This window comes from Tachypleus tridentatus, chromosome 2 (genome assembly GCF_004210375.1).
Source record: "Tachypleus tridentatus isolate NWPU-2018 chromosome 2, ASM421037v1, whole genome shotgun sequence".
Classification (NCBI taxonomy): domain Eukaryota; kingdom Metazoa; phylum Arthropoda; class Merostomata; order Xiphosura; family Limulidae; genus Tachypleus; species Tachypleus tridentatus.
The window spans coordinates 66,191,579-66,216,303 of record NC_134826.1 but is presented as its reverse complement, the minus strand read 5'-3'; the positions used below and the strand labels follow the sequence as shown (position 1 = coordinate 66,216,303).

At 33.0% G+C, this 24,725-nt stretch overlaps 1 pseudogene across 1 annotated transcript in view; it reads left to right on the top strand.

Annotated features, from left to right (window-relative positions):
* The window catches only part of LOC143244063 (CAP-Gly domain-containing linker protein 1-like), a 99,232-nt pseudogene that overhangs the window by 47,059 nt on the left and 27,448 nt on the right, over positions 1-24,725 (top strand). The window contains exons 4-14 of the transcript XR_013024885.1: positions 6,416-6,995; positions 8,637-8,868; positions 10,521-10,574; positions 15,085-15,182; positions 15,495-15,640; positions 16,053-16,113; positions 16,606-16,701; positions 19,850-19,957; positions 21,133-21,267; positions 22,289-22,346; positions 23,739-23,822. The product of XR_013024885.1 is annotated as a CAP-Gly domain-containing linker protein 1-like (transcript). The remainder of the gene's footprint in view (positions 1-6,415; positions 6,996-8,636; positions 8,869-10,520; positions 10,575-15,084; positions 15,183-15,494; positions 15,641-16,052; positions 16,114-16,605; positions 16,702-19,849; positions 19,958-21,132; positions 21,268-22,288; positions 22,347-23,738; positions 23,823-24,725) is intronic.

Below are 24,725 nucleotides of genomic sequence, written 5' to 3'. Positions count from 1 at the left end.
TTATCTTAATCAGGTTTATGTTTTTATGTTGATAAATATTTTTAACATATGGGGGAGCACATTTCTCTTGTTTTTCTACGGTAATATTTTCACTGTGTGGGGAGGGAACAAAGTGGAATTTTTCCCCAAGTTAAATAAAACTAAAATTATAAACTTAATTATGATTTACTTGTTTTTTGTCTCGTAGGCTGTGGATATATTTATAAAGGTTTTGTATAAAATGTCTGGGTCGTGGGATCGAAAACCGTCACTGAACGTGCATGCCTCTTTCAGCCGCGGGTACGTTATAATATGACAGCTAAATCCCATTATTTCTTCGTAAAGAATAGCCCGAGAGTTGGCAGTGGATCTTATTGACTATCTTCCCGCTTGTATGTCACTTGAAAGTTAAGGACCACTTGCACAGTTAGCCCTCGAGTAACCGTGCGCGAAATTCAAGAAGTTTTCATTAATTGCTGCAGCTGAGAAAGATTAAAACATTTTATGGACCACTGTTATTGTTTAATGTCGTGATTTAAGTTATTTTCAGTGCTCCGAAAAGAACATGTAGTATACTGAAATGATTCTGAATTCTGGATTAGCACAGTCTATTAGCCACGGTCATGTTTTAATCAAAATATACAGACGTTAGAGGCTTATAAGCTCAGTCATGCTTTTGACTCAAATTCATTACTAAACAACTTCCCGCCAAACCACATATACACACGTTAATTTGTCCCTACTTATATTTAATTTCATTTTACACCTGTGGGCCAAAGATATCGAAAGGAAAGACTGTTTAAAAATCCATTGGAAGTGAATTAAGGATATCGTCAGTTTATTTTTATTGAGTTCCGAACTTATTTTCTATAAGTAGCCAATAAATTTATAATCCGAAAGACAACAGACATCAGAAGTGTTTTGTTCCTATACTTGGGTTTGTGATGGTTTGTTGAACTAGTACAAAGCGTGAATTTTTCTGTACAGGTTGTTCTTAAAAACGATCTCTACGCCAGAGTTAGAGGGCGTCGAAGATACAGGGCGTTGACAAAAGGTACTGTGTGAGAGGGAGTTTGTGATTCATCAAAGATAATGTTTGAGAGCAGAATTTTCACAATAAATCATAGTAGCAGCTTATTAGAATTAGATGGGAGGGGGGTATGAGCCACTTCTGGCAGTTTTTCTGGAATTAGGGAGACAAAGAGCCATTACTGACAGTTTTTTGTTTTTTTTTAATTGGGGAAACCGTTGCTGTTGGTAAAGTTAGAAATATAAAGAATATTTTAAAGTTGGAAAACTAAAAAAAATACATGTTTATACAATTGCGTTTTGTTTGTTATTTTGTGGATGGGCGCTGCGTGAAGTGGCCTGTTACTTTAGAGAGTTCCAAAAATGGAACGAGAGTTTGCTATACGTTAAGGCACTGTACCCTTCTTCAAATATGAGTTTAGCTTTCTCCTAGAAACCATGCTTTGTAGAATATTCAGTAAGGAAAGTTTGATCCTGCCTATCTCATGGATCTGATGTTCCTTAAATTAGTATGTAATCACGAACGTATTAGGACTAACCAAACCATGAACTACTATTAAAACGAAAAAAACATTAGTCGCAATATCTGGTTTGTATAGATTCTATTTTATATAGTGTAAAGGTTTTATGTGCGAGAGGGTCACACTCTTCTATCCGGCTGTCTTTTGTCTGTTGGCCTGATATGGCTAGGTGATTAAGACACTCGAGTCGTCATCTGAGGGTCTCGAGTTCGAATCCCCGTCGCACCAAACTTGCTCGCCCTTTCAGCTGTGGGAGCGTTATAATGTTACGGTAAATCCTACTATTCGTTGGTAAAAGAGCAGCCCAAGAGTTGGCGGTGGGTGGTGATGACTAGCTGCCTTCCCTCTAGTCTTACACTGCTAAATTAGGGACGGTTAGTGTAGCTTTGCGCGATATTACAAAAAAGAAACAACTCTTGTTTGTTATCAAAATTCTTGACTCATGGCGCATGTGCACAGCAGGAAAAGTAATATTTTCTATTTAAATCTAAGTAAATATCAACCTGAATGAACTGCGCAAGTTACTCCGCTATCTGACTTCTTCCTTGCGTGGCCACTGCTACACGGTGACTAAAGTTATTGCGTTTTTCTGTTGCTATTATCATCGTTATATGTACGTCACTTATCAAATTTATATTGTTGTGAGTTTTTTGTTTGTTTTTTTCTTTCGCCAATTGATAAAGTATGAACGCATGCGTATCACTTGAGGACGTTGATCCACTCATTTTAATAGACTTGTTGGCAAAGAAAGAGGCAAATAATTATAAGAAAGAAAGACTCGTGGGAATTTTATTCCTCTTTTACAATAGTTGTTTTTCAAAACTTGTAGGAAATAAAATATCCAAGGATTGGTAAATCGAACGTTAAAGATTGTTCGTCGTGTAAAATCGGTAAGTTGATTAACACTGCCTTACTTGAATTGCTCATAGAGGTAACGAAAGTAATCAAAAACTGGTCGAACATATCTGGTGATTAGCATGCTAAGGCTGCAAAAGGGTGTGTCCAAGATTCGAGCCAACACATGCCGTTCAACACGTTCTGCATTTTCAGTTGCAGGAGCATTATAACTGACAGTCAATCCCACTATTAGGTTTAAAGTACTGCTGAATGGGTGTTCTCTCTCTTGCCAAGTTCAAACTTAGAAATGCTCATGTCTGAATTTTGAGGTTTCTGGCCTTGTAGTTTAGCCTAGGTGTTGCATAAAATGGCGGCGTGTGTCTACGTTAAAATTACTCAAAACATGAGAACAAATAACATTAATTCTCTTAGTTGTTAATAGAAGGTGATGAGAGATTCTTTTAGCTGTTCGTGGAAAGTAGTCAGAGATTATTGTAGTTGTCCAGGAGAAGTTAAAAAGATTTTCTAATGAATTATGCACTTAAATTTCTGTAAGTGAAGCCAAACCTAGTTAACTCCTGTTAGCGATAATAGTAAAGAAATGTTATATTGTTCAAAGGTTGATAGACATTTTCGTTCACCCTATCGATGCCAATAGTTGTAAAAGAGTGTTTTCTTATAGCAAAACCACATCGGGCTATTAACTGAGTCCACCGAGGGGAACCGAGCCCCTGATTTTAGCGTTGTAAATCCGTAGACTTACCGCTGTACCAGTGGGGACAGTTGTAAAAGAACATGCGAGGTTGTATTAACCCCAGTAAACAAAGTAGATATGGTGCTATTAATGTTAAAGTTCCATTGCCCTTATGTGTGAAACTGTTTTGTGTCAGTAACGTGAAACTGTAAATAAATCATTAATTTGACACTTAACGTAACTCAGAACATGATTTCAATTCAGTTAAAACTTTGTGTGTGTGTGTGTATATATATTACTCTGGTATATTTATTTATTTTAGTTTATACTTTGTCCAGGGCCCATCAGTGCCTCGGTGCAACATTAACTGTGGTATATTTATTACCCGTACTTGTGAAGCGCTGACACGGCAAAACCATCAAGTAGAATGACGAATCACCATGATACCACAGCTCTCTGTGCTTTCAAAACTAAGCCATTAATGAAAAGGTTCAATGGAATGCAGAACCGTGATTCTTTAAATATGTACTCAGAATATTTTTCGTATATTACACGTTATAAGAACTTGCGGGTTAGAATGAAGAATATTGCAATGTGTCAATTACATCACACCCACTACCGAAGTACCGATATTTTAATCGCGCATCTGAGACTAACTTAATTACAAGACTTCAAAAACTTAGAATGCGAATATAAAAAATAAGTTATTCACTTTCAACTCAATGTTTAGTGCCTTTCATTACCAAATTTTCAGAGTTTCGGAGAACACACTGGCTATTATTGGTGATATCCGTGTCCACTGGTAGAGTTCTCTCGAACCACCAGCACACAGTCACCTCCCATAGGAGCTGGCATCAGGCATCGTGCAAACTCTCCGGGTCAAGAACAAGTGTCAGAGCATTAAAACGGTTTTTATCATGTCACGCGGTTCATACACGTAAAGATGGTATTAAAAGACTGAGTAAAGCACATTTTACAGTTTTACTGTTTATTAAAATGAAAACGTTTTCAAAAGGCATAATATACAACGAAAGTCGATTTATGTTTTGCTATTCGTGTGAGGAGGACCGTTGTCCAAGGCATTATAAAAGTAAAAAGTGTTTAATATTATAGTGAAATTAAATCTATTAAGTTCTGAGTTTTTAAAACTTGTTTTGGTGTGAATTATTTTTATATTGCACTTTTATTTTTAATTATCTCGAATAATTGATGCTGCATACCTTTTGTTCACAGAAACGAAAATTAGGCTTGCAGTACGAGATCTTTACCTTGATAGTGACGTCATGTTAGATAAATATCTTTTAGCAGGGCTTCATCACCTCAGAATCTAGCACTACACCACTGGTCGTGATGCGTAAGAGCCAAAACAGTGACATCTTTCGTATTATATATATTTATTAACCTTTAATACGTTATTATGTATTTTCTCTGCTCGTTAATTAACCAAAATCATGTTAGAGCATGAATTGACTAATAGCGTATTAGCTATTTTAAAGCAAGTAAATAGGTTAGAGCAAACATTTCCCAAAGTGTGGGCGGCTGTTCCAGGAGGGGGAGGAAGAATGATCTTGGGAGAGTATGGGGAGCAGTCATGGTAGAGTCAATAATGATAATACGTAATTACCAGAACACACAACATTTTTGCTCTATAACCATGTGTTACATCTCGCTACTTAACTCACTTTTTCACTCACTTAAATAAATATAAAAAAAAAATGGGAGGGGGCATGGGTGATCAAGAAACCATAGTTATTAACGGGGAAGGGGATGAAAAAACTTTGAGTTTTACTTCTTTGTATGCTACCGTTCTACTCCATACTTCGGGTTAATAACCTGCAAGCTTACGTGTGGAAGCTGGTTCGATTGTTTTCTTTAGCCTAACTTTAGGTACTTCTTGAAAGGAAATTAGTTATGTGTTGGAGGTGCGAATTTAAGCACCCATGCCTTTCTTTCACTGAAATGTGAATGTTTGTTTAAACAGTAGCTTCGATTTCGTTACTTAAAAAAAAAAAAAAGAAAAAAAGTTGCAAATTTAGATTTCCCAGAATTCCACGAACCCGTGCTCGTACCGCGTGAGCACAGCGCGTGTCTCCATGCGTACCGCTAGAATAATAACAATCAGTGGCTCCGTTTCTATACTCGTGTTTTTCTACTGTCGGTAGTTGTAAGATGTCTGTTGTGCGCTTTTATGGCGGCTTGGATTTTCAGTTAACATTTCCTATTAATTTTTTTTTTATTATTTTGTAAAATGCGTGTCATTTCCACATTACATGATCTGGGCTTAATATAACTTTTTTTTAAACCATACTAAGTTGAAATAGTTTATTAATTAGAGAAGGGTAACATGACTCTTTCTGGTAGTCACAAAAAGGAAAGGCGGTTAGTTATGACTTGATTGTTGCCTTCGTGGAATGCAGCCAAATCCAGCACTAAAAGATATGACGTGTGGGGTGAGGTTCTTGGAATCTTACTAGTCAGCCTATATTTCCGAGTTATGCTACTCATTTTGTGTCCAATATAAAATATTGAATTGCTCAGTTATTCATTTTATTTCAGATTATATATAGACTTGCCAGGTTTCACTGAAGATATTTTTTATGTAAGAAATTATATATAATTCCTCCCTTTTGATTTTCTCTTCCTCACATCTTGGAAATGTTGTATAGTTCCAGACTTAATTCCATATACTACAGTTATTATTTGAATTCTAATACTTAACTCGAAAGACTTGTATAAAATGTGAAAATGAGCTTCAAACATACAACATGGGATACTAGCAAGTACCTCTGTCTGGGTAGTTTGAGTTGAAAAGGTTAAGTGGGGTGAATTGTAGATAGGTAGGTGTGTTCATGTAGTATTTGATGGATTATTATTACCTAAAGAAAATGTTTGTGTTAACTGAGAATTTTATTTGGAGGAATGGGGGGGGTCACTGGTATATAAATAAATATTTTATTTTGTGTGAAAAACTGATGTTTTGCTCACGTTTTTGGATTTTTTTGTGTGTGTTTATGAACTGTAGTATAACTCATGTCATTCAGATATTTTTGCTGCAATTTTCTGTACTGTACAATATCACAAATGTTATATTACCTGTGTGGCTTTAAATAACTTAAACAGGAGGAGATTGGAGTGTGTCTGTCTGGGTAATGAGCTTGATGTGCAACCTTTAACACTGTGTAGAAATCAGTGGTGGAAAATATTACTTAATACATTACGTTACTGAAAATAACACCAACAGTTTGTTTATAACTTTGTGTGTCTTACAAATGAATACTTAACCTTCAGTTTAGATCATTAAAATTTGGCCATGAATTGTTATGTAGCCTCATCAACAAATTTTCTCTTCCATCAGATGTTTCTGACACCTTAGCTCAGAGTACAGAAGATTTCATCATTGGAGACCAGGTTTGGGTCAATGGCACTAAATCTGGTTACATCCAATTTCTGGGAGAGACCCAGTTTGCTCCAGGACAGTGGGCTGGTATAGTACTAGATGAGCCACTTGGTAAAAATGATGGTTCTGTTGGGGGCATCTGCTACTTTCAATGCGAACCCAACAGAGGGGTTTTTGCCCGCCCATATAGATTGTCCCGTTTTCCTGCTAGCCCGAGCAGTTCAGCCAATGGAACTTTACAATCAAGCTTAAGGAGAGCATCAACAAGTCAATCATTAGGTTCAACCACACGACTCTCTGGTTCATCACCAGCTGGAAGCGTGAAGAATGCAACAACACCCCCTGGTGGTAGCAGCAACACCTCTCCTATGGATGGTGTAATTGCTATTGGAGATCGAGTTATAGTCAATGCTGCTAGTGGTACCAAGATAGGAACCCTGCGTTACCTTGGTAATGCAGAATTTGCTGCAGGACAGTGGGCAGGGATTGAACTAGATGAACCTCAAGGAAAAAATGATGGCTCAGTAGCTGGGAAAAGGTGTTCAAATAATTTTCTTATTTATTCATTATTATTACATTTGTTACTGTAATCATGATTATAGCTTCCCATGTTAAAAAGCTTATTTCAAAAAAAAATATTTTGTAAGTATGGCTTTTTAATAATATAAGACTCTTAAATCCATTTAATTCTTTTATTAGGGCATAGAATTTATTTATAATAATATTCAGTTTTTGTTTATCATGATAATGGACACAGTTGTGTTTCACCAGAGGTAAACAAAATGAAGAGATAGTAATATTTTAGTAGACATTTTGTACAACAACATTTTAAAAGCTTATCAAAGTTTTAAAAAAAATCTGTAGCATTAGATCATAGAATCAAATTATAGTTTATTTATTGACAGTATTAAGTACAGTGAAGCTTAGTTTTAACTAAACTAAAGCAAAAAGCACATGCAAGTTACAGTATTAATTTATCTCTTGTATTCAATACTCAGCCATGCTTAATAAAGGCTTAATTAATGTTAGGATAAAGGTGAGCAGAATTGTATATTTTGGTGTCTACAATTATAATAATTGTTTGTATTATGTGAGAAATTCTGTATTGAAAGAAGTACTGTTGCAATAAAGATATTAATTGGATCATAAATGTTTTGTAGGTCTCTGATAGTATAAATTAATAAAATAAAAATACAACCACCACCAATTAAGCATAACACTCATTTTATAATGTTGTAATATTTTAATTTTTCATATTGGCTATATATATGTGACATTAAGGTAAAACAAGTCCTAGAAATGCTTAGAACAGTTATAATTATGTATAAAAACAATTGATGAAACGTAAGTCAGACAGTGAGCTGAAGGAAGGAATTAGTGTTATCACAAGGTAGAGATAATAGATTGGTTGTTTATGACTTTGTACAACTAAGTTGATTTTTCCACAACAAGCTTTCTACAGAAAGCTCCAATACAAAAGTATCCAGAAATGATGAATCAGTCTCAGAATCAATTTACTTTTCTTTTTTTCTTTAGATTATGGTGATTTGTTTAGCCTGGTTAAAAGGAAATACAAGCATTTTTTTATGTTGTTACACCCAAAAATCTCATGTGATGTTCATGAAACTGAAGGTCACCATATTTGGAGAAGATTTATAGTGTAAGGTTGTTAGATGAAAGGTCTTTATTGACTAGATTGAAATTATAAGCCTCTTTTGGTTTTATACACTTTGGATTTAACATGTGTATGCTATCTCACAGAATAGAGAATCACACCTGTTGGGGTAAAATGTTCCCTATTGGATTACTACAGAAGTAATCAGGGATAACAGAGGAGCTTTCTAGGTACACTTGGGTCTTTTGAACACTCCAGCCATTTTAATACGTATGTAGCATATCCATGTGGATGTTATGACTTAATAAGCTGCTACAAGATTTCTACTGCTGTTATCCTGTGTGCTAGAGGAGAGAAATTTTTTGTGATTCTTTGTCTGTTATTAATTAAATACTGTTGTGAAGTTAAGATGCATCATTATGTTTAACATTAGTACTTATCAGTAGTCAGTGGCTTTAAACTGTCTGTTTGATACATTAGTTGTAAGACAAAGAAACACCTCTAGACGTTGTTTGTTTTGTAATAGTATCTTAAAGTTTCATACTTTTTCTTTTATTCCTTAAGATACTTTGAATGTAAAATGAAGTACGGCTTGTTTGCTCCAGTTCATAAACTCTCAAAAGCAGGAAAGGGTCCAGGGTCAACTAGAGTATCTCGACTTTGTCTAGGCACGGGTTTACCTCTCCACCGCCGTGCAGGGAGCCAAGAGTCGCTCAACAGCTCCATCAGTTCAACCTCTAGTGCTGCACGTGGTGGCAGGGTAAGGCTTGGAGTGACGTCACTTACTAGTCCCCAGGTACTGACCATGCATTTAACTTACCAGCTCTGTCCCAATCCTCTTCACTTACATTTTTGCTTAGTAATTACATAATAATAACAATGCATGTTTATTTGTAAAGAGATGATTAATAATTCATTTGTGCTGTCTCTTATTGTTATGAAGCTTCATACTGTTATGAATGGGTTTATTACATTTTATTAATGAGCAACTAACACTGTCATTAAAAGCTTTTACTAAAGTGCTTTACAATCATTTATATTCCAACATTAGGTAACAAAATTGTTTATGTATTCATTATCCTCCTGTTTATATTGACTGTAAAGTTACTGTAAGTAAATTTTATTCAGTGTTTGGTTTCTAGGTGAGATCAATTGTATCAACAGTGACTTTTATTTAAGTAACTAATAATCCATATTAAACTTAATGAATAATCTTAAAATATCCACCAGAGGATGTTTCTGATTTTATTTAATTATTTGCATTTTTTTTATATTTAAGCATGAATCGTTGCAATAAATAAGTTGTCTTTACGTAGCATGACTTGTGTTTCAATTACCACCACAATCATTGTAACAGTTAGGTTTAGAAATGATCAATGAAAGACAGGTAGAAGAGGTACAGAAACAAATGTATAAAAGAGCACACAAACAAGTTAAGATTTCTTGTGTTCTACAACCATTTACCCTTCAAACAAGAGCCCTCACTTTGTTAACATACTTAAACAGTAAATTATTTAGTGATTCTCATGTCCCAAAACTGGCATACTTATGTATCCATTGATGAAAAGCAGTCCTGTTCCACCTACATAATAGGGGATTTAGTAGTCCATGAGATTAGATTATCTAATAAAAAAATGAAATATAGTGAATAAAGTTAGGACTGATGTAAACCTCCAATGGATGAATCGTGTTTCGTATCTTCATTGTTTGTAAGACAAGATGTATGGCTCACGTACGAAGGTAACTATGTTTACACCTTAGTAGTTCAAACTTTCACATGGTATTCAGTTCAGTTAGTTTTATCATAAACATATAGTTTTAAATTTGTGAAAATGTCTTTTGTTGTTTACTTAAAGCAAATAGTGTTATTTTACCACTCCCATATTGTCATTGGCACTCAGTCGAAAACACTCTGAGAAGAGAAAGTACTGGGTAAAAGAAATAGTCAACCTTTTGCAGCTTACAATGCATCCCCATATCTAAGTTAATCAGTTATATATTACCTATAGTTACAAACATTTCAGTGAATTAATTTGTGTGTAAATGTATGTGTTAGCCTCTATCTAACATACCTAAATCCTTTTCAACAAAGCATGTCAAATTATGCTAATAATGTCACTTTCCAACTGATTATTAAAATTTCAGAATTATTTCAATAAATTAGTGATTACTTGTTTTTGTTAACAGTATACAGAAACGTCTAGAAGAATGTGAAAGAGTAAAAACTTTCCAGATAAAATGTTTTAATCTAGTTATGACAACACCATTTCTCACTATTGCTTTAGGAGACAGTAAACTGTGATTTAAAAAAACATGTAATATTTAAATTTGTCAAAAATCTGTTTCTACATGTTTGTTTTGATTTGTAAAACCAAGAATTGCATTTATCCGTAGACTTCAGAAAAACATGTTTATTTTCCTTTTACTTGTAAGTTCTCTTACTTCCAGAGGGCCTCACGGCGTACAGTACCCAACATCACTGCAACAAATAATGCTCTTCAGGTGAGTGAAAACTTTCCGTTATGTTGTTTACTAGTTCTCAAAGCTGTTTGATACTCTAAAACAGTGTTTTCTAAAGTGGGAGCTGTGGCTCCCCCTAGGGCCATGAAAGATTTGGGGGGAGGGGGCAACAAAAATGGGCTGAAAACAAATGTGTTAAATGAATGTTAATTTTAAATAAGCAATAAGCAGATTAAAATTATGGAAATGTTATCGTTCTTACTATATGGCACTGTGTTTAAATCACCATGCTGAAGTTATAGGTTGAGGCTCTCGAACTTCTTTATTTACATCAAGGGAACCTCATTCTGAAAGAGTTTGGGAATCACTGCTCTAAAGAACTGAGAGATGGAAGAATATCATTTTATTGAAGGAAGATGAGTAAATGTTCTTTGCAAAACAACTGCTAGAATTACAGATGTGCATATAAAGGTTTCAGCTGTAATGTGCATCTGATATGTTACACATGAGGGCTGGAACATGACTTATTGCTCATATTTATTCAAGAAAAACTGTTAATGAAGATAGAAATGTTGAAGATGGAAGGAACTATAAAACCTATGATAGGTGATGTAGTTCTTATCATAACTGTAGTTGTGCACATAATTGTTAGACATTTTGACACCAACTAAGCACGTTCATAAATTATCTGTTTTTGGATAGTTCTAGTTTCATGGTGTATGTTTTAGAAATTATCCTCAATAAAAGCAGTTTGTTTAATTAAACAGTTACAAATTGAAGTACATTCATGACACCAAGATAAATCCCGGGATAAAATTTATTACTATGGGAATAAGTTTTGTTTTCTAAGTAGGTAGGTGGTTTGTTTGCATTATTTTATTTTGTTTATATACACCATGAATCAAAGATGTTATTGTGTCTTGGATACCAATTTGTGAATTATTTTTATTATTTTTTAGAAAATAGGTCAACTAAACTTACCTTGTTTTTTTATTTTATTATTATTGGTCAGATCATGTGAATAGTAAACAGTACTTGTATGATTCATTATCATACTCTTTATAATTGTTTTGATATTCTAACATTGATCCAGTGCCTAATAAACAGATGTGTGTTGAAAGTGTCAGTAAACTTTTTCATTTATTATGTTTTAGCTTGTTTTAATCAATGTAATACTTTAAAAAAAATATTTTAAAGGTAACCTAAGAGTGAAAACTCATTCTACAGTTCTTAATAGGAAGATCATGGTCTGTGCTAATTATATTGAGTTGTGAAGGTAGCTGTTTGGGATTGTAAAATAACTATAAAAGTATGAAGGTAGCTGTTTGGGATTGTAAAATAACTATAAAAGTATGAAGGTAGCTGTTTGGGATTGTAAAATAACTATAAAAGTATGAAGGTAGCTGTTTGGGATTGTAAAATAACTATAAAAGTATGAAGGTAGCTGTTTGGGATTGTAGAATAACTATAAAAGTATGAGGGTAGCTGTTTGGGATTGTAAAATAACTATAAAAGTATGAAGGTAGCTGTTTGGGATTGTAAAATAACTATAAAAGTATGAAGGTAGCTGTTTGAGATTGTAGAATAACTATAAAAGTATGAAGGTAGCTGTTTGAGATTGTAGAATAACTATAAAAGTATGAAGGTAGCTGTTTGGGATTGTAGAATGACTATAAAAATATGAAGGTAAATTTTTGGGATTGAAGAATGACTATAAAAGTTTGAAGGTAGCTTTTTGGGATGTAGAATGACTAAAAGTTTGAAGGTAGCTGTTTGGGATTGTGGAATGACTATAAAAGTATGAAGGTAGCTGTTTGGGATTGTAGAATAACTAAAAGTATGAAGGTAGCTGTTTGGGATTGTAGAATAACTATAAAAATATGAAGGTAAATTTTTGGGATTGGAGAATGACTATAAAAGTTTGAAGGTAGCTGTTTGGGATTGTAGAATAACTATAAAAGTATGAAGGTAGCTGTTTGGGATTGTAGAATAACTAAAAGTATGAAGGTAGCTTTTTGGAATTGTAGAATGACTATAAAAGTTTGAAGGTAGCTGTTTGGGATTGTGGAATGACTATAAAAGTTTGAAGGTAGCTGTTTGAGATTGTGGAATGACTATAAAAGTTTGAAGGTAGCTGTTTGGGATTGTGGAATGACTATAAAAGTTTGAAGGTAGCTGTTTGAGATTGTGGAATGACTATAAAAGTTTGAAGGTAGCTGTTTGAGATTGTGGAATGACTATAAAAGTTTGAAGGTAGCTGTTTGAGATTGTGGAATGACTATAAAAGTTTGAAGGTAGCTGTTTGAGATTGTGGAATGACTATAAAAGTTTGAAGGTAGCTGTTTGAGATTGTGGAATGACTATAAAAGTTTGAAGGTAGCTGTTTGTGATCATGGAATGGCTGTAAAAGCTTTAAGATTAGTTGTTTGGGACTGTGTTTAAAAGTCAGTAAAGGTAGATGCAGAGAAATGTAGTATGAATGCTATAGAAATATGAATTTATAGTAAACCTGGTATAAAGTAAACTTTTAGTAACCTGTCTTTTAAGGCTCCTTCAACTCTTAAAAAAAGAAAAAAGTTTCACAAGGTAGATTCTTGTAGCTGCTTTAACCGAATTAGTTTTACCTAAAGTCGTCTTTTTTGAATTTACTTTTCTACCAAACTTATTATAAATTTTAAAGAAAATATTCATAGGTTATCAAATAAGCAATTTCTTCAGTATTCGTCTGATATTAAACATCTTGAGTTTGTACTAATTTCTCTTCCACAGTGAGAACATCATCTGTGTAATGTGTGTTGAAGATGAAATTCTTGAGGGTTTTTTTACATATACTCTTCAAAAAAAGAAATGCAAAAGGCAAAATTTGAGACATATTGTTGACAAGTTTATTCCGGGTAATTCTGTATGACGTGTGTGAAGCTTTGCACATTCATTGCTGAACATCCAAAGTCTGCAAAGGCGAAGTCCATGCTCACTAGTTGAAGTTTAACATCACTCAACGTCAGTAACGAGTATGCACCCCGTGAGCATCAATAACTGCTTGGCATCTCCTGCCCATGGAAGCGATGAGATGACGAATCACATCCTGTGGAATGGCTGTCCACTCAGCCTGAAAAGCTGCTGCAAGCTGAGGTAGGGTCTGCTGTTGAGGTTGTCGCCGTCGCAGACGTCGGTCCAACTCGTCCCAAAGATGTTCGATGGGGTTTAAATCTGGTGATCTGTAGGGCCAGGGAAGAATGTTGATGTTGTGGTGTTTTAAGAAGACAGTGGTGAGTCGGGCTGTGTGAGGACGGGCATTGTCATGTTGAAAAACTTCGTTCACGTTCACCATGATGGGTTGCACATGGGGCCTAAGAATCTCGTCGACGGTTGCGTACGGTCTGATCGGAAATCCTACGCAGCCCTGGTATGGTTGAAGCAGTAGACGTTGCAGTGGTGGTCCTATCCCGAAGGTGACGTAACCGGATGTTGCGATCTTGTGCAGGCATGGTCACACAAGGTCTGCCAGATCGTGGACGGTCACAAGTTGATCCATGTTGTTGGTGACAATTCCATAGCCTTGTGATGGTACTTGGGTGGACATTCACAGCTCTGGCAACATCTGATCGAGATTCGCCTGCTTCCAAGCGACCAATGGCGTTGTTGCGTTCTGCTTCAGTCAGTCTTGGCGTAAGTGTATTGCGTGTCGGTGGCTTAACACTGAGCTATGGAAACCGAGAACCCATCACTTTTATAGGGATTTTGCACATGTTGCACTTGCAGAACATGCAGATCTCTCAAACAAATTTATTGGACACAAATGCGTTTTGGCGAAAAATCCGATGTTTTCCTCCGTTTTCAAAGTGCACAACTTTTATTGCAATTTTGGTCTGACAATCAGTTTCTTAACATGTGTAACATCACATACTCTGAGCTTGTAATGTTATTACATATATTTCTCTTTAAAATAACAAAAATATCCCTTTTGCATTTCTTTTTTTGAAGAGTATAGTTCTTGATGATGTAGTAATTGTTGTCTGCAATATATCTTGTGTGTGATAGTGTGTATCTGTTCATAAGTTGTTCACCGGGAACTTCTTCTGGAACATCTGGAGTGATACGTAGTGTTTGCTAAATTCACCCCTTCTTATTATGTTAAATATGCTTTCATCTCCTTCTCAGAACTCCCCCTCCTGTACTCTTTGATTACCCTGAAGATAAGTTTTAATATAAATTTGTTTCTATTTTATTTTAACCATTGAGTATGATAGAGAAACATCTCGCTACTGACACTTAAATCAAAGTGTGAACACTAGTTGGGTATTTCAGTTAAATAAACAAACAAAATTGATAGTTAAAGATTAGTAATCAAAAGTAGTCAAATAAAAAAAATTATAAGTAATGAATAAATTGTTTTCTGATGTTATTGTATTAATATAGTAAACAAAAGTTTATTTATTTTTCCTGGAAATAGGTGGCAGTTAAATCAGATGAACAGTAGAGGAGAGACCAAACAAATCTTTCAATTATCATTACTTGTTTTGTTTCTAAGAAGGACTTCCTTCTATTTCAGGAGGCTCTGAAAGAAAAGGAGGAACACATTGAACAGCTTCTCCGGGAACGAGATCTCGAACGAGCAGAAGTTGCCGTGCTGCTGCTCAGGTGGATAAGGTATTAACGTGGGTTAGGGTTAGCTAGTGATATTTGTAAAGTTACTCTAGTTTTTGAAGGTGGGAGCTAAGAAGAGACAACAGAATTTTCTTAAAAAAAAAAAAAAGATTACCATAAACTTTTAAATATTAAGAGTTTGAAAATGTGTATCTAGTGCATTTTTACTCTAACAAATCTGTTTCATTTCATGATAATATTTTAATAGTAATAATTTTATTTGCTTCATGAAGTGTTAAATTAAAAAAAACAACAAGCTCTACATTACAACGATTTTCTTTACCAGTTTTATATAAACTTTTTGTGTCGCTTTAGGCCGAGCAGGAGTTAACAGCTTTTCAAACAGACCACAAAAGGTTTGCAGAGGAGACTGAAATCACAGTTAGTCAACTAAAGCAGCTACTCGAAAAGGCTGAGAGTGAGAAAAAAGAAGTGTTAGCTCAACTAGATGATGAAAAGAGGTAACTAGTAGTTTATAACTTTATTTGGAACCTTCACCATGAAGGCATGAAACAGTTGTTAATAAATCAAACCAGATGTTAATAAAGTATACAGTGAACTGATGTATCACGGGATGATTGGTATAGGTATTAACACTTTTACTAATAAAGCAGAGAACAACATTTTGACCTTCTTAGGCCATCGTCAGGTTAACTGTTTATTGTTTGCTATTGTAGACGGTCATTGCATATACTATTATACAGGTGCTGTGTCCAGGAATGGCATGTACTGTGAAAGAAATGAACATTTTTTACTAATGATCTCACCTTAGAAGCAGGCTTTTTTTTTCTGTACATGTACATGTGTCCGTGTTTGAGCAACTTAAAATGTTTTATTCTGTAACACTGATCAGCAGTTCTCTGTATGTTCCAGAAAAGTTGAAGACTTACAGTTCAGAATAGAAGAGGAATCAATAAATAAGGTGGACTTGGAGGTAGGTTCACAGTTATATATTGTGGCTTGTGATTTTATATATAAGCGAAACTAAATACAAGAGTTGGTATGTTTTCTGTAGGGTACTAAATAATATATTCATACTGAAACTTGTGATTAAAAACCATAGTACAAGTTTTTGTTTCAGCTTTACTTGTATTAAATGTTAATTCATAAGTACATTATGGATTTTTTTTTAAACAGATATTCACTCTAAGTCTTGGTTAATAGTTAAATTTGAGTGGAAATAATGTATCATTTTCCAAAGTTAAGCTACAGTTAATGTCTCTTGTAATTTAAAAAAAGAAATATTCGCTTAATTTAAGCGACAATTTATTGTCGGAAAATAATGTAATTAAACAGTTTGTTTGAATATATTATTTTCTTACATCCTGCTTTGTCTTTCTACACATCTAGACATTTATAATGTACATCATTTAATTTTGTATAAGAGAGATTTATAAAGGTATGTTAATTTTACCAACACCTGTAGAGTCAGTCAGAACAACAACGAGAAAAACTTGAGGAGTTGGAAAAACTTTTGGAAGAACATCAACTTTCAAGATCTTTGAACTCCAGCAGTAATCTGGTATTGTTAGTTATATGAATAATAGTTTGCAGGGGTGGAAAGGTAACAAAGTAACTTGACCTGAGTATAGTACTTGGAAAGGTAACAAAGTAACTTGACCTGAGTGCAGTACTTGGAAAGGTAATAAAGTAACTTGACCTGAGTGCAGTACTTGGAAAGGAAACAAAGTAACTTGACCTGAGTGCAGTACTTGGAAAGGAAACAAAGTAACTTGACCTGAGTGCAGTACTTGGAAAGGAAACAAAGTAACTTGACCTGAGTGCAGTACTTGGAAAGGTAACAAAGTAACTTGACCTGAGTGCAGTAGTTGGAAAGGTAACAAAGTAACTTGACCTGAGTGCAGTACTTGGAAAGGTAACAAAGTAACTTGACCTGAGGACAGTACTTGAGTAACATTTTTCAGTATTTACTTTTTATGAAGTTTTTATATTTTCATATACTTTTACTCGATCTTAAGTAATTTGTTAGAGAATTACTTTTAGTCCACTACCTTTCGTCTTGTATGTTTCATCACTATTCTCAAAACTCAAATTTTTGACAGGCAGTGAAGGCAAGCACAGCAAGTGAAATCAATTAATCTCATGCATTTCTGACATCAACAGGTTTGCTAACCTCTGTGACTGGCCAGGTTGCAAGCATCACTCTTTTCCTGCAGTAGCCAACTTCATTTCTCCTTGAAGATTGTGGCAGTGCTTGGCCACACATTCATAAACTGTTGAAGTTTATTAAATTCATGAATAATTTTGTGTCCCTATACTGATGTCATGTTTTGTTTCTAGACCTCGTGGGCCACAGCATAAATGCAGGGTTTGAGAGACAAGTGTACTTTTTACTTTTGTTACTCAAGTACTTACTACATTCTATTTTATCCTAATTTAAGCAAATGGTACTTTTACTTGAACATGGTTAACATATTTTAGTACTTTTTACATCTCTGGTAGTCTGTTACTAGAAGCTGTTTTCTGAATTGGACATTTCATTTTAGATCTGGGAAATTAGTAATATTTGCTAATCAAATACATTTGGTTAATAGGTCAGAACTTTGTATTTTTCATACCATGGTATACATTATTCCATAGGAGCAAGAGAGAGAGAGAGAAAGTAGCCAAAGATTTGCAAGTGGATGTTGCCACTCTTTGGTTACCCTTAAGTTAGCAGTTCAAAGTTAGTGACAATGAGAATCAAACCCAACACCCTCAAATCACGAGTTCTCCCACTCCCGAATAAGTGGGTCATGCTAGCCCAAAGCTGAACATACTTAAAGCAGTAACTTGTAATGCTAAAATCAGTCATTGATATCTGAAATGGGAATAGCATAGTGGTCCATTACGTAACTTTTGGCTTAATAACGAACAAACATATGGAAAAATATTGATTACTTGGATAGTTTGAATAATAGAAAATATTGTTAATTGGAAACTTTAATTTTAAGTAATTGATTATCTGTATAACAATTTAATTATAATTCTGATTAATCTATTGTTGTAATGATGGACAACTAATATTTGGAAATAATTTCAATTACTTGTTTTTGTGACAATCAATTTAATTGTACGTTTGGTTTATTAATTCACTTAATCATACCTCTGACGTATGGATTAGTTTATGCAGTACCAACTGATATAATTGTTACCTATTAACCCCTTTCATCCTCAGCTCTATTCCATATATTAATATAAAAAAACAAGCAGAAAATTGAATTATAAATTTATTTTATGTTTGATTCTCACCTTTAACATAATAGTAATTCAAACTGATGTCCTACATTAGCAGTAATCAAAATGATTACCTATATGGATACTTTAACTATTGTATTTTGTAAAGCCAGGGATGAAATCAGAATAGAAACTACATAGTTCTGTTATTCCTAAAACATGTTTATTTTCCACAGTTTTATTTGTCCTACAGTTCATACTGCAGTGGTGAAACTGCTTTCTCCATTACAGCATTACAAAAGTACATTTGTGAGATCATACAAAACATAATAATTCTTATGTAATTTGTTCCATGTTAATGCATACTTTTTGAAAGTAGTACAATGTTAAGAAGGGCACTGTGGTGAATATAACATGAAGTTTAGTCCATTTTATTTGATTTTAGCATATAGTAACAGTCACCTGTTGGTATGATGAATATATTTATTTTATTTTTTGGCTTGTTGATTCATATGAACTGGATACTTTGGCTCTGTGGGTGCAGTAATGCTAACTGCAAGATAAAAATTGAAATTTCAATATCAAACGTGTATGAATCTTGTATTCATGAAAATATTGAAATTAGAGAGAATAATAAACAGAATTATAGTCATTCTGAACAGGAGACAACGTACTAATGTATATTAAAATGGAATTCCTTTAACAGAGAACGTTTCTCTTCTTTTAGATTAGCAAATCTTAGGTCCATAAATGAAGGATTTTGGTTTTGATTTTATTTAGTTTTTGAGACTTTTCTCACATGTTTTTTCAAAGACTCTTTATTGTGTGAACCAGTCTTGTCAGTATAGCTTCATAGTGTTGTTTTTTTATTTATATTGTAGTGTTTTTTTTTAGACTTTGTGGATCGATTAGTCTACACAGCATCAAAACTATTTTATGCTTTACCATAGGCTTTTCTACTTACTAGAAATGCTGTAAAACAATTGTAAAGAATTAATATTCCAAATTACTATAAAGTATTTTATCAGAAATAATACAGTTTGTGTTGTAATATGAATACAAGTAGATACTTCATTTGAACAGTCAAATAAATTAATGTGGTATGACTAGTATACACTTTTCAGGTATACTCTCACTAGTAACTGATTTCCAGATCACCTGACAGCTGTTTCCATTTCTTTTCTACTATTACATACTTTAATTTATGTTGATAATGCATGAATGTCTGTGTGTGATTGATATTGTTTCTTTTGTTGGACAAGAATTTCTCAGTCTTGAAGATGAAAAAAAATTCATATTTATAAAAACAATACTAATGTGTATAAAAGCCATAGCTATAACAAAACTTACAGAATTCCCTAAAACAAAATGCGTCATATACTTCTTGAGTGATTTTGTTTTAATTAGTTTGTTCTGCTGGAAGGTTAAAGGTAATAATAGCCCAGTTTATTAAGGCAGTGAAGTGGTTCATGTAATCTGATGTTCGCTCCTAGGAAAATTCTGGAACTGACCTGGTGAGTTGGCACAAAGAAGAAGTTGAAAAACTGAAGCAGACTCTTTCAAAATCTGAAGAAAAAATCAAGTCTCTAGAAGAGCTAAGGGTACTTATTTTAACTGTATTTAGAGAATAAGAAATAAAAACAAGGTGTTATTAGTTCTGATTTTCATAAAGTGATTTTCCAAAGAATTAAATATATAATGGACAAGGAAGGAGTATTTAGGTAAGTTGAAAAAAGATGAAACAGTGGTTAATTTCCCATCAAAATATACTGTTGACAATTTATTACATTATTTGACTTTAAGATTATTTTTTGTATTGTTTAATAAGAGTCAAAGTGAAACATTATTTTAGGGGATGCATTAGATATTCTTTGTATAAATCACTGATCTTGAACATAATTTGAAAAATTTTGAAAAAAAACAACTAAGGTTAGGTGTTCAAAAGAGTTTGTCATGCCATTATTATTTTATTGTATTAAAATAGTTGTGTATATGCTGTGATTACAGTTTTTAGCTATGTAGTTTACACAATCACATGATTTATTATTGTTTTTTTTAAATGTCATTTTACAGTAGTTTAATTGAAAAAAGAAAGGTTAAATGATTTCCATAGACTTCTTTCTTTCATGTAACCTGGACTGTTCAATGTTTTTATTTACAAGATAATTTGGTTAATGGGACTGAGCTAGCAAGTATAATCTACAGCAATTTTTTTTCATATCAGTATCATGTTGAAAAAAATGGCAACATATAATGCATTGATGCTTTATATATTCTGGTTTTCTTTTTTACAACTATTTTTGTGAAACTTGCATTGGACTTACCAGCATTGATATCTAGAGTAAATTCATTATTTTGTTATGGAGAAATCTCTTTGACAGTAACAAACTGACAAATGAATCACTAACATACTTATGCCAAATTTACATTTTATACTACTTGAACCATTTCCCAAACTGTCATAGAGGTTCTAGTCATTAAACCATGCTTATCACATAAAGTGAAAGCTCCTTCTAGACAAACAACAATACAAACATCTGAACTAAAAATCAAACAGCTGTAATCTCAACTTTTCTTTAACTATAAAATTAAAAAGATATATATGAAATTCAAACATAAAAATTACAAAATAGATAAAAGTTAAGGTTCTTGTATAAGAAGAGTCAAGGGAATATTTGACAAGTAATACACAATTTAATTTGCTGATTTATTATTATTAATAATACTACTATCCAAGTAGTTTAGTTGATACAATGACTTTTCCTTATGTGACAAGGCATCTGAAAATGCTGCTGTAAAGGAACTTAAAGCAGAGATAGTTCACAAAGATGAAACAATCCTACAGCTAGAAGCTTCTCTTGAAAGCCGAAAGAGGGAAGTTTCTGATTTGCAGAAACGGCTGACAGAATTAGTGAGTTTTTGATTTACAAGTATATGATTTGAAAATTCCATCAAGTAACATAAAAATAATTTCATTTGTAATAAATATTTCAAACTCATAGAATCATTTCAGTAATGTGTGTGTGTGTGTGTGTGAGAGAGAGAGACTGCATAACTACATTTTGTGCTATAGAATAACAAGAACATTTGTTACTGGAGGTGATTTTTCACTTTAATTTGACAGAACTTTGTGGCCTTCATAACTGTAGTGAAAATTCAAACATTTTAATAATTATGTGTGGGTGTGTATTTATTTATAGATTTTCGTGTGTGTGACTGCTTAATGACATTTGGAGCTACGGCTTAACGTAGAAATTTTTTCACTGGAGGTGACTTAAGTCAACAAAACTTGTAACTTTTTTTTGTAAAAATGCCAGTTTAAAGTACATTAAAAATTTGTTTAAATGACATTTTTTGAAATTTATAAACCTAATTGAATGTTATGTACATACAGATAATCATTCCCTTCTATTTTTTATTCATTATAACACTGAAAATATTAATATCTTAGGTACTTTAAAACAAGTATATGTAAATTTACAGCTACTAATTCCAAAAGAATTTTATCTTAGTAATTTGACACTACTGCTGACATGCCAAACAGTTTGTGGACATAAAGATGCAGTTGTTTCTTATCCAACATAATCACCACCTACCTTGGCCTGTAATAAGTTTACGTTTTTGTATCCTAAGATGATTAGTATGTAGATTTATATATATATATATCTTTAAAAACATGATCTTCCTGATCACTGTTTACTTGTTAGCTAGTTTTGTTGTATTATGAATCTCACAAAGTGTTCGTATGTACCTATCAGAATACTTAATGCTGTTTGTGGTGCATTTTAATTTGGTTGATACTTTACAGTGTATATGTGACACCCACAAAAATATCTAATATTATGTTTATCACAAGAGAAGTTTAAGAACAGAATGAAGTTATTTTATGTCTACAGACATTAAGGTGAGTATAATGTTGATATTCCTTCAAGGGGGAGAATCTCGAGCAGAGTAAGGTGAGACAGGAGAAACATCTACAAATAATTGATGGTATGTCGATCTTTAATTTTAAACAGTAAAATACTTTATTTTTGGCTATTTTAGGCTTACACACATGAGAAAATCAATTTATTTTATCTGTAAAGTAACAATAAGTGTCTCTGACTTTATAATTCTCTAAAACCCTGGTAGAATTGTAAATATCTGAATTTATCTCCCTCCATAACTTTAGTTAAACTATTACCTGTGTGATCTTGCATGAGAAACTGGTATAGAGCTGTAAGTGTCTGGTCTTACACGTGTAACTCTGGTATAGATTGTACCTGTTCTTACATGTGCAATTGTTGTATAGAACTGTAGGTGTTGTTTTGTATCCATGAAATTGCTTAACAAAAAAAGTACCCTGAAAGTAAAAGAAAGAATTACTGTCATCTCATCACTTAAACCCAACACTTTTGCTGGCAACATAAACTAAACATGTCGTCTTCGTATGAATACTGTTGTTAAAAATTACTTAAGAGCAAAATTTGTAAAAGTATATCAACTTGGTATCTTTATTTACAAAAAGAGTCATTTTCTACTAGTCTCATTGAAATTTTGGTGACAGAATTTTGTGAAGAAGATGTAATGACTAAATATATTCTTGAGAACACAAGTACATGTATTTGTGATCTGAAGACAGTTAATGTGAATTTGAACTTAAATAATGCAGAAATAATAAATTAGTGAAAGCAGTTGGGCAAATGGAATTTGGAAAATTATGAATTAATATATGAAACAAATGGCAAAACTCTCAGGTCAAATAAAATCAGTAGAATACTGGAACATTTTGAATCAGTACATGAAACAACTAATATCTCTAGTCAAATAAAATCATTGGAAAATTAGAATGGTTTGAATCAATACACCAAATAAACAACAAAAGTCGTGGGTCAGATAAAATCACTAGAAGTTTGGAATGGTATGAATCAGTTCAACTAAAGCCCATAATGATTACAGTAAATCATTAGATGGATACTCTCAGTGTTAATGATGCCTTATATTTATAATGTTCAAAAGACAGGTACATCAACAGAAAAAAGCATCAGAAAGGAAATTCATAGCTTTTGGAAAGCTCTTGAGGTGTGTTGGGTTTCTTTTCTGATGCTACCAATATTACATAGCTTTCTACAAATATTAAATGAAATGTACTGTTGTTGTTTTTTAACATTAACATAATTCTTCCCCTAGTTAAGATTAGATGAAATTAGGCAGTTTATTATTTTTTTTATTTTAATGCATTATTGACTTATTTTGACCACTGCTTTGGAACTTTAGTTTTGTCTTTTATTATATTTTGCTTATACATTTATACACACATATATATGCATGGATATATTGGCTTTTTTATGTTTTTTCTATATTTTTTGTTTTGCATTATTTTGTTACGATGATATTGTATAGACCTGAATGTGAAAGTGGCTCATGCTGAGGCTTCGTCTAGTCATCTTGATGAAGAGCTTCACACAGTGAAAACATGTTTAGCAGGTGTGTTCTTGTTTGTTTCACTTCTTTTTTGCTTCTTTGTTTGATACATTTACACACACACTCACACACACACAAAATAATTACTATTAACAGTAAGTTGTTTCATGTATGAAAAATATTTATTTTAACTTTAAGTTATTCTGTACAAAATTATATTTGTTTAAAAGTTTTTAAAAAATTCAACTAAAGAAAGAAAGCATTTCACACATTGAAATGGTAAGTGTTGGTAACTAGTGGAACAATAAAACTGAATACAAGTTTAAATTCACACCAGCTAGAAAAATAAATCTCACTGTAGGGTATCAACTACTATGTCAAATTTTTTTTAATCTATCAGTCAGTGATGTGATCTATTAAAGAAATATGTTTAGTTAAAGCAGGCTCTAAGGATTACTCATTTTTTTGTCAAACACCTGTGTTTCCACTTTCTGACCCTTCATTGCTTAGTTTCCTCTATGGATTTAACACTAATATTTACAACCATCTTAAACTTTTTTTTATAGAACACTTTTTTTGGTTTGGTAGAAAGGTGTATTTGTGGAAGGTTTTTGAAGATCCAATTTCTTTCACAATATCTTTAAGGAATACTAGTTTCTTCTTTTTGCTGAAGGTTCTATGCAAATAGTACTGTCTTTTTAATTCACCATAGATACAATAGACCATAAGATTTAGGATGATATGAAGAAAAATCTAATTACTTATTGGTCTGCACTGATTTACAAAAAAAAAAACACGATAATGCATTTATTTGCTTTTGTTCAATAAATTAAGATGGCTTGTAGAAAAAGGGTGAAATTATCTTTTTTTCTTCTCCATTGTAAACTTTAATGTTATCATTGGTGACACTTATATGGGCAAATAAAAGTAAAGTGTTGACTTTAAATGAGAAAATAGTAGTTTCAA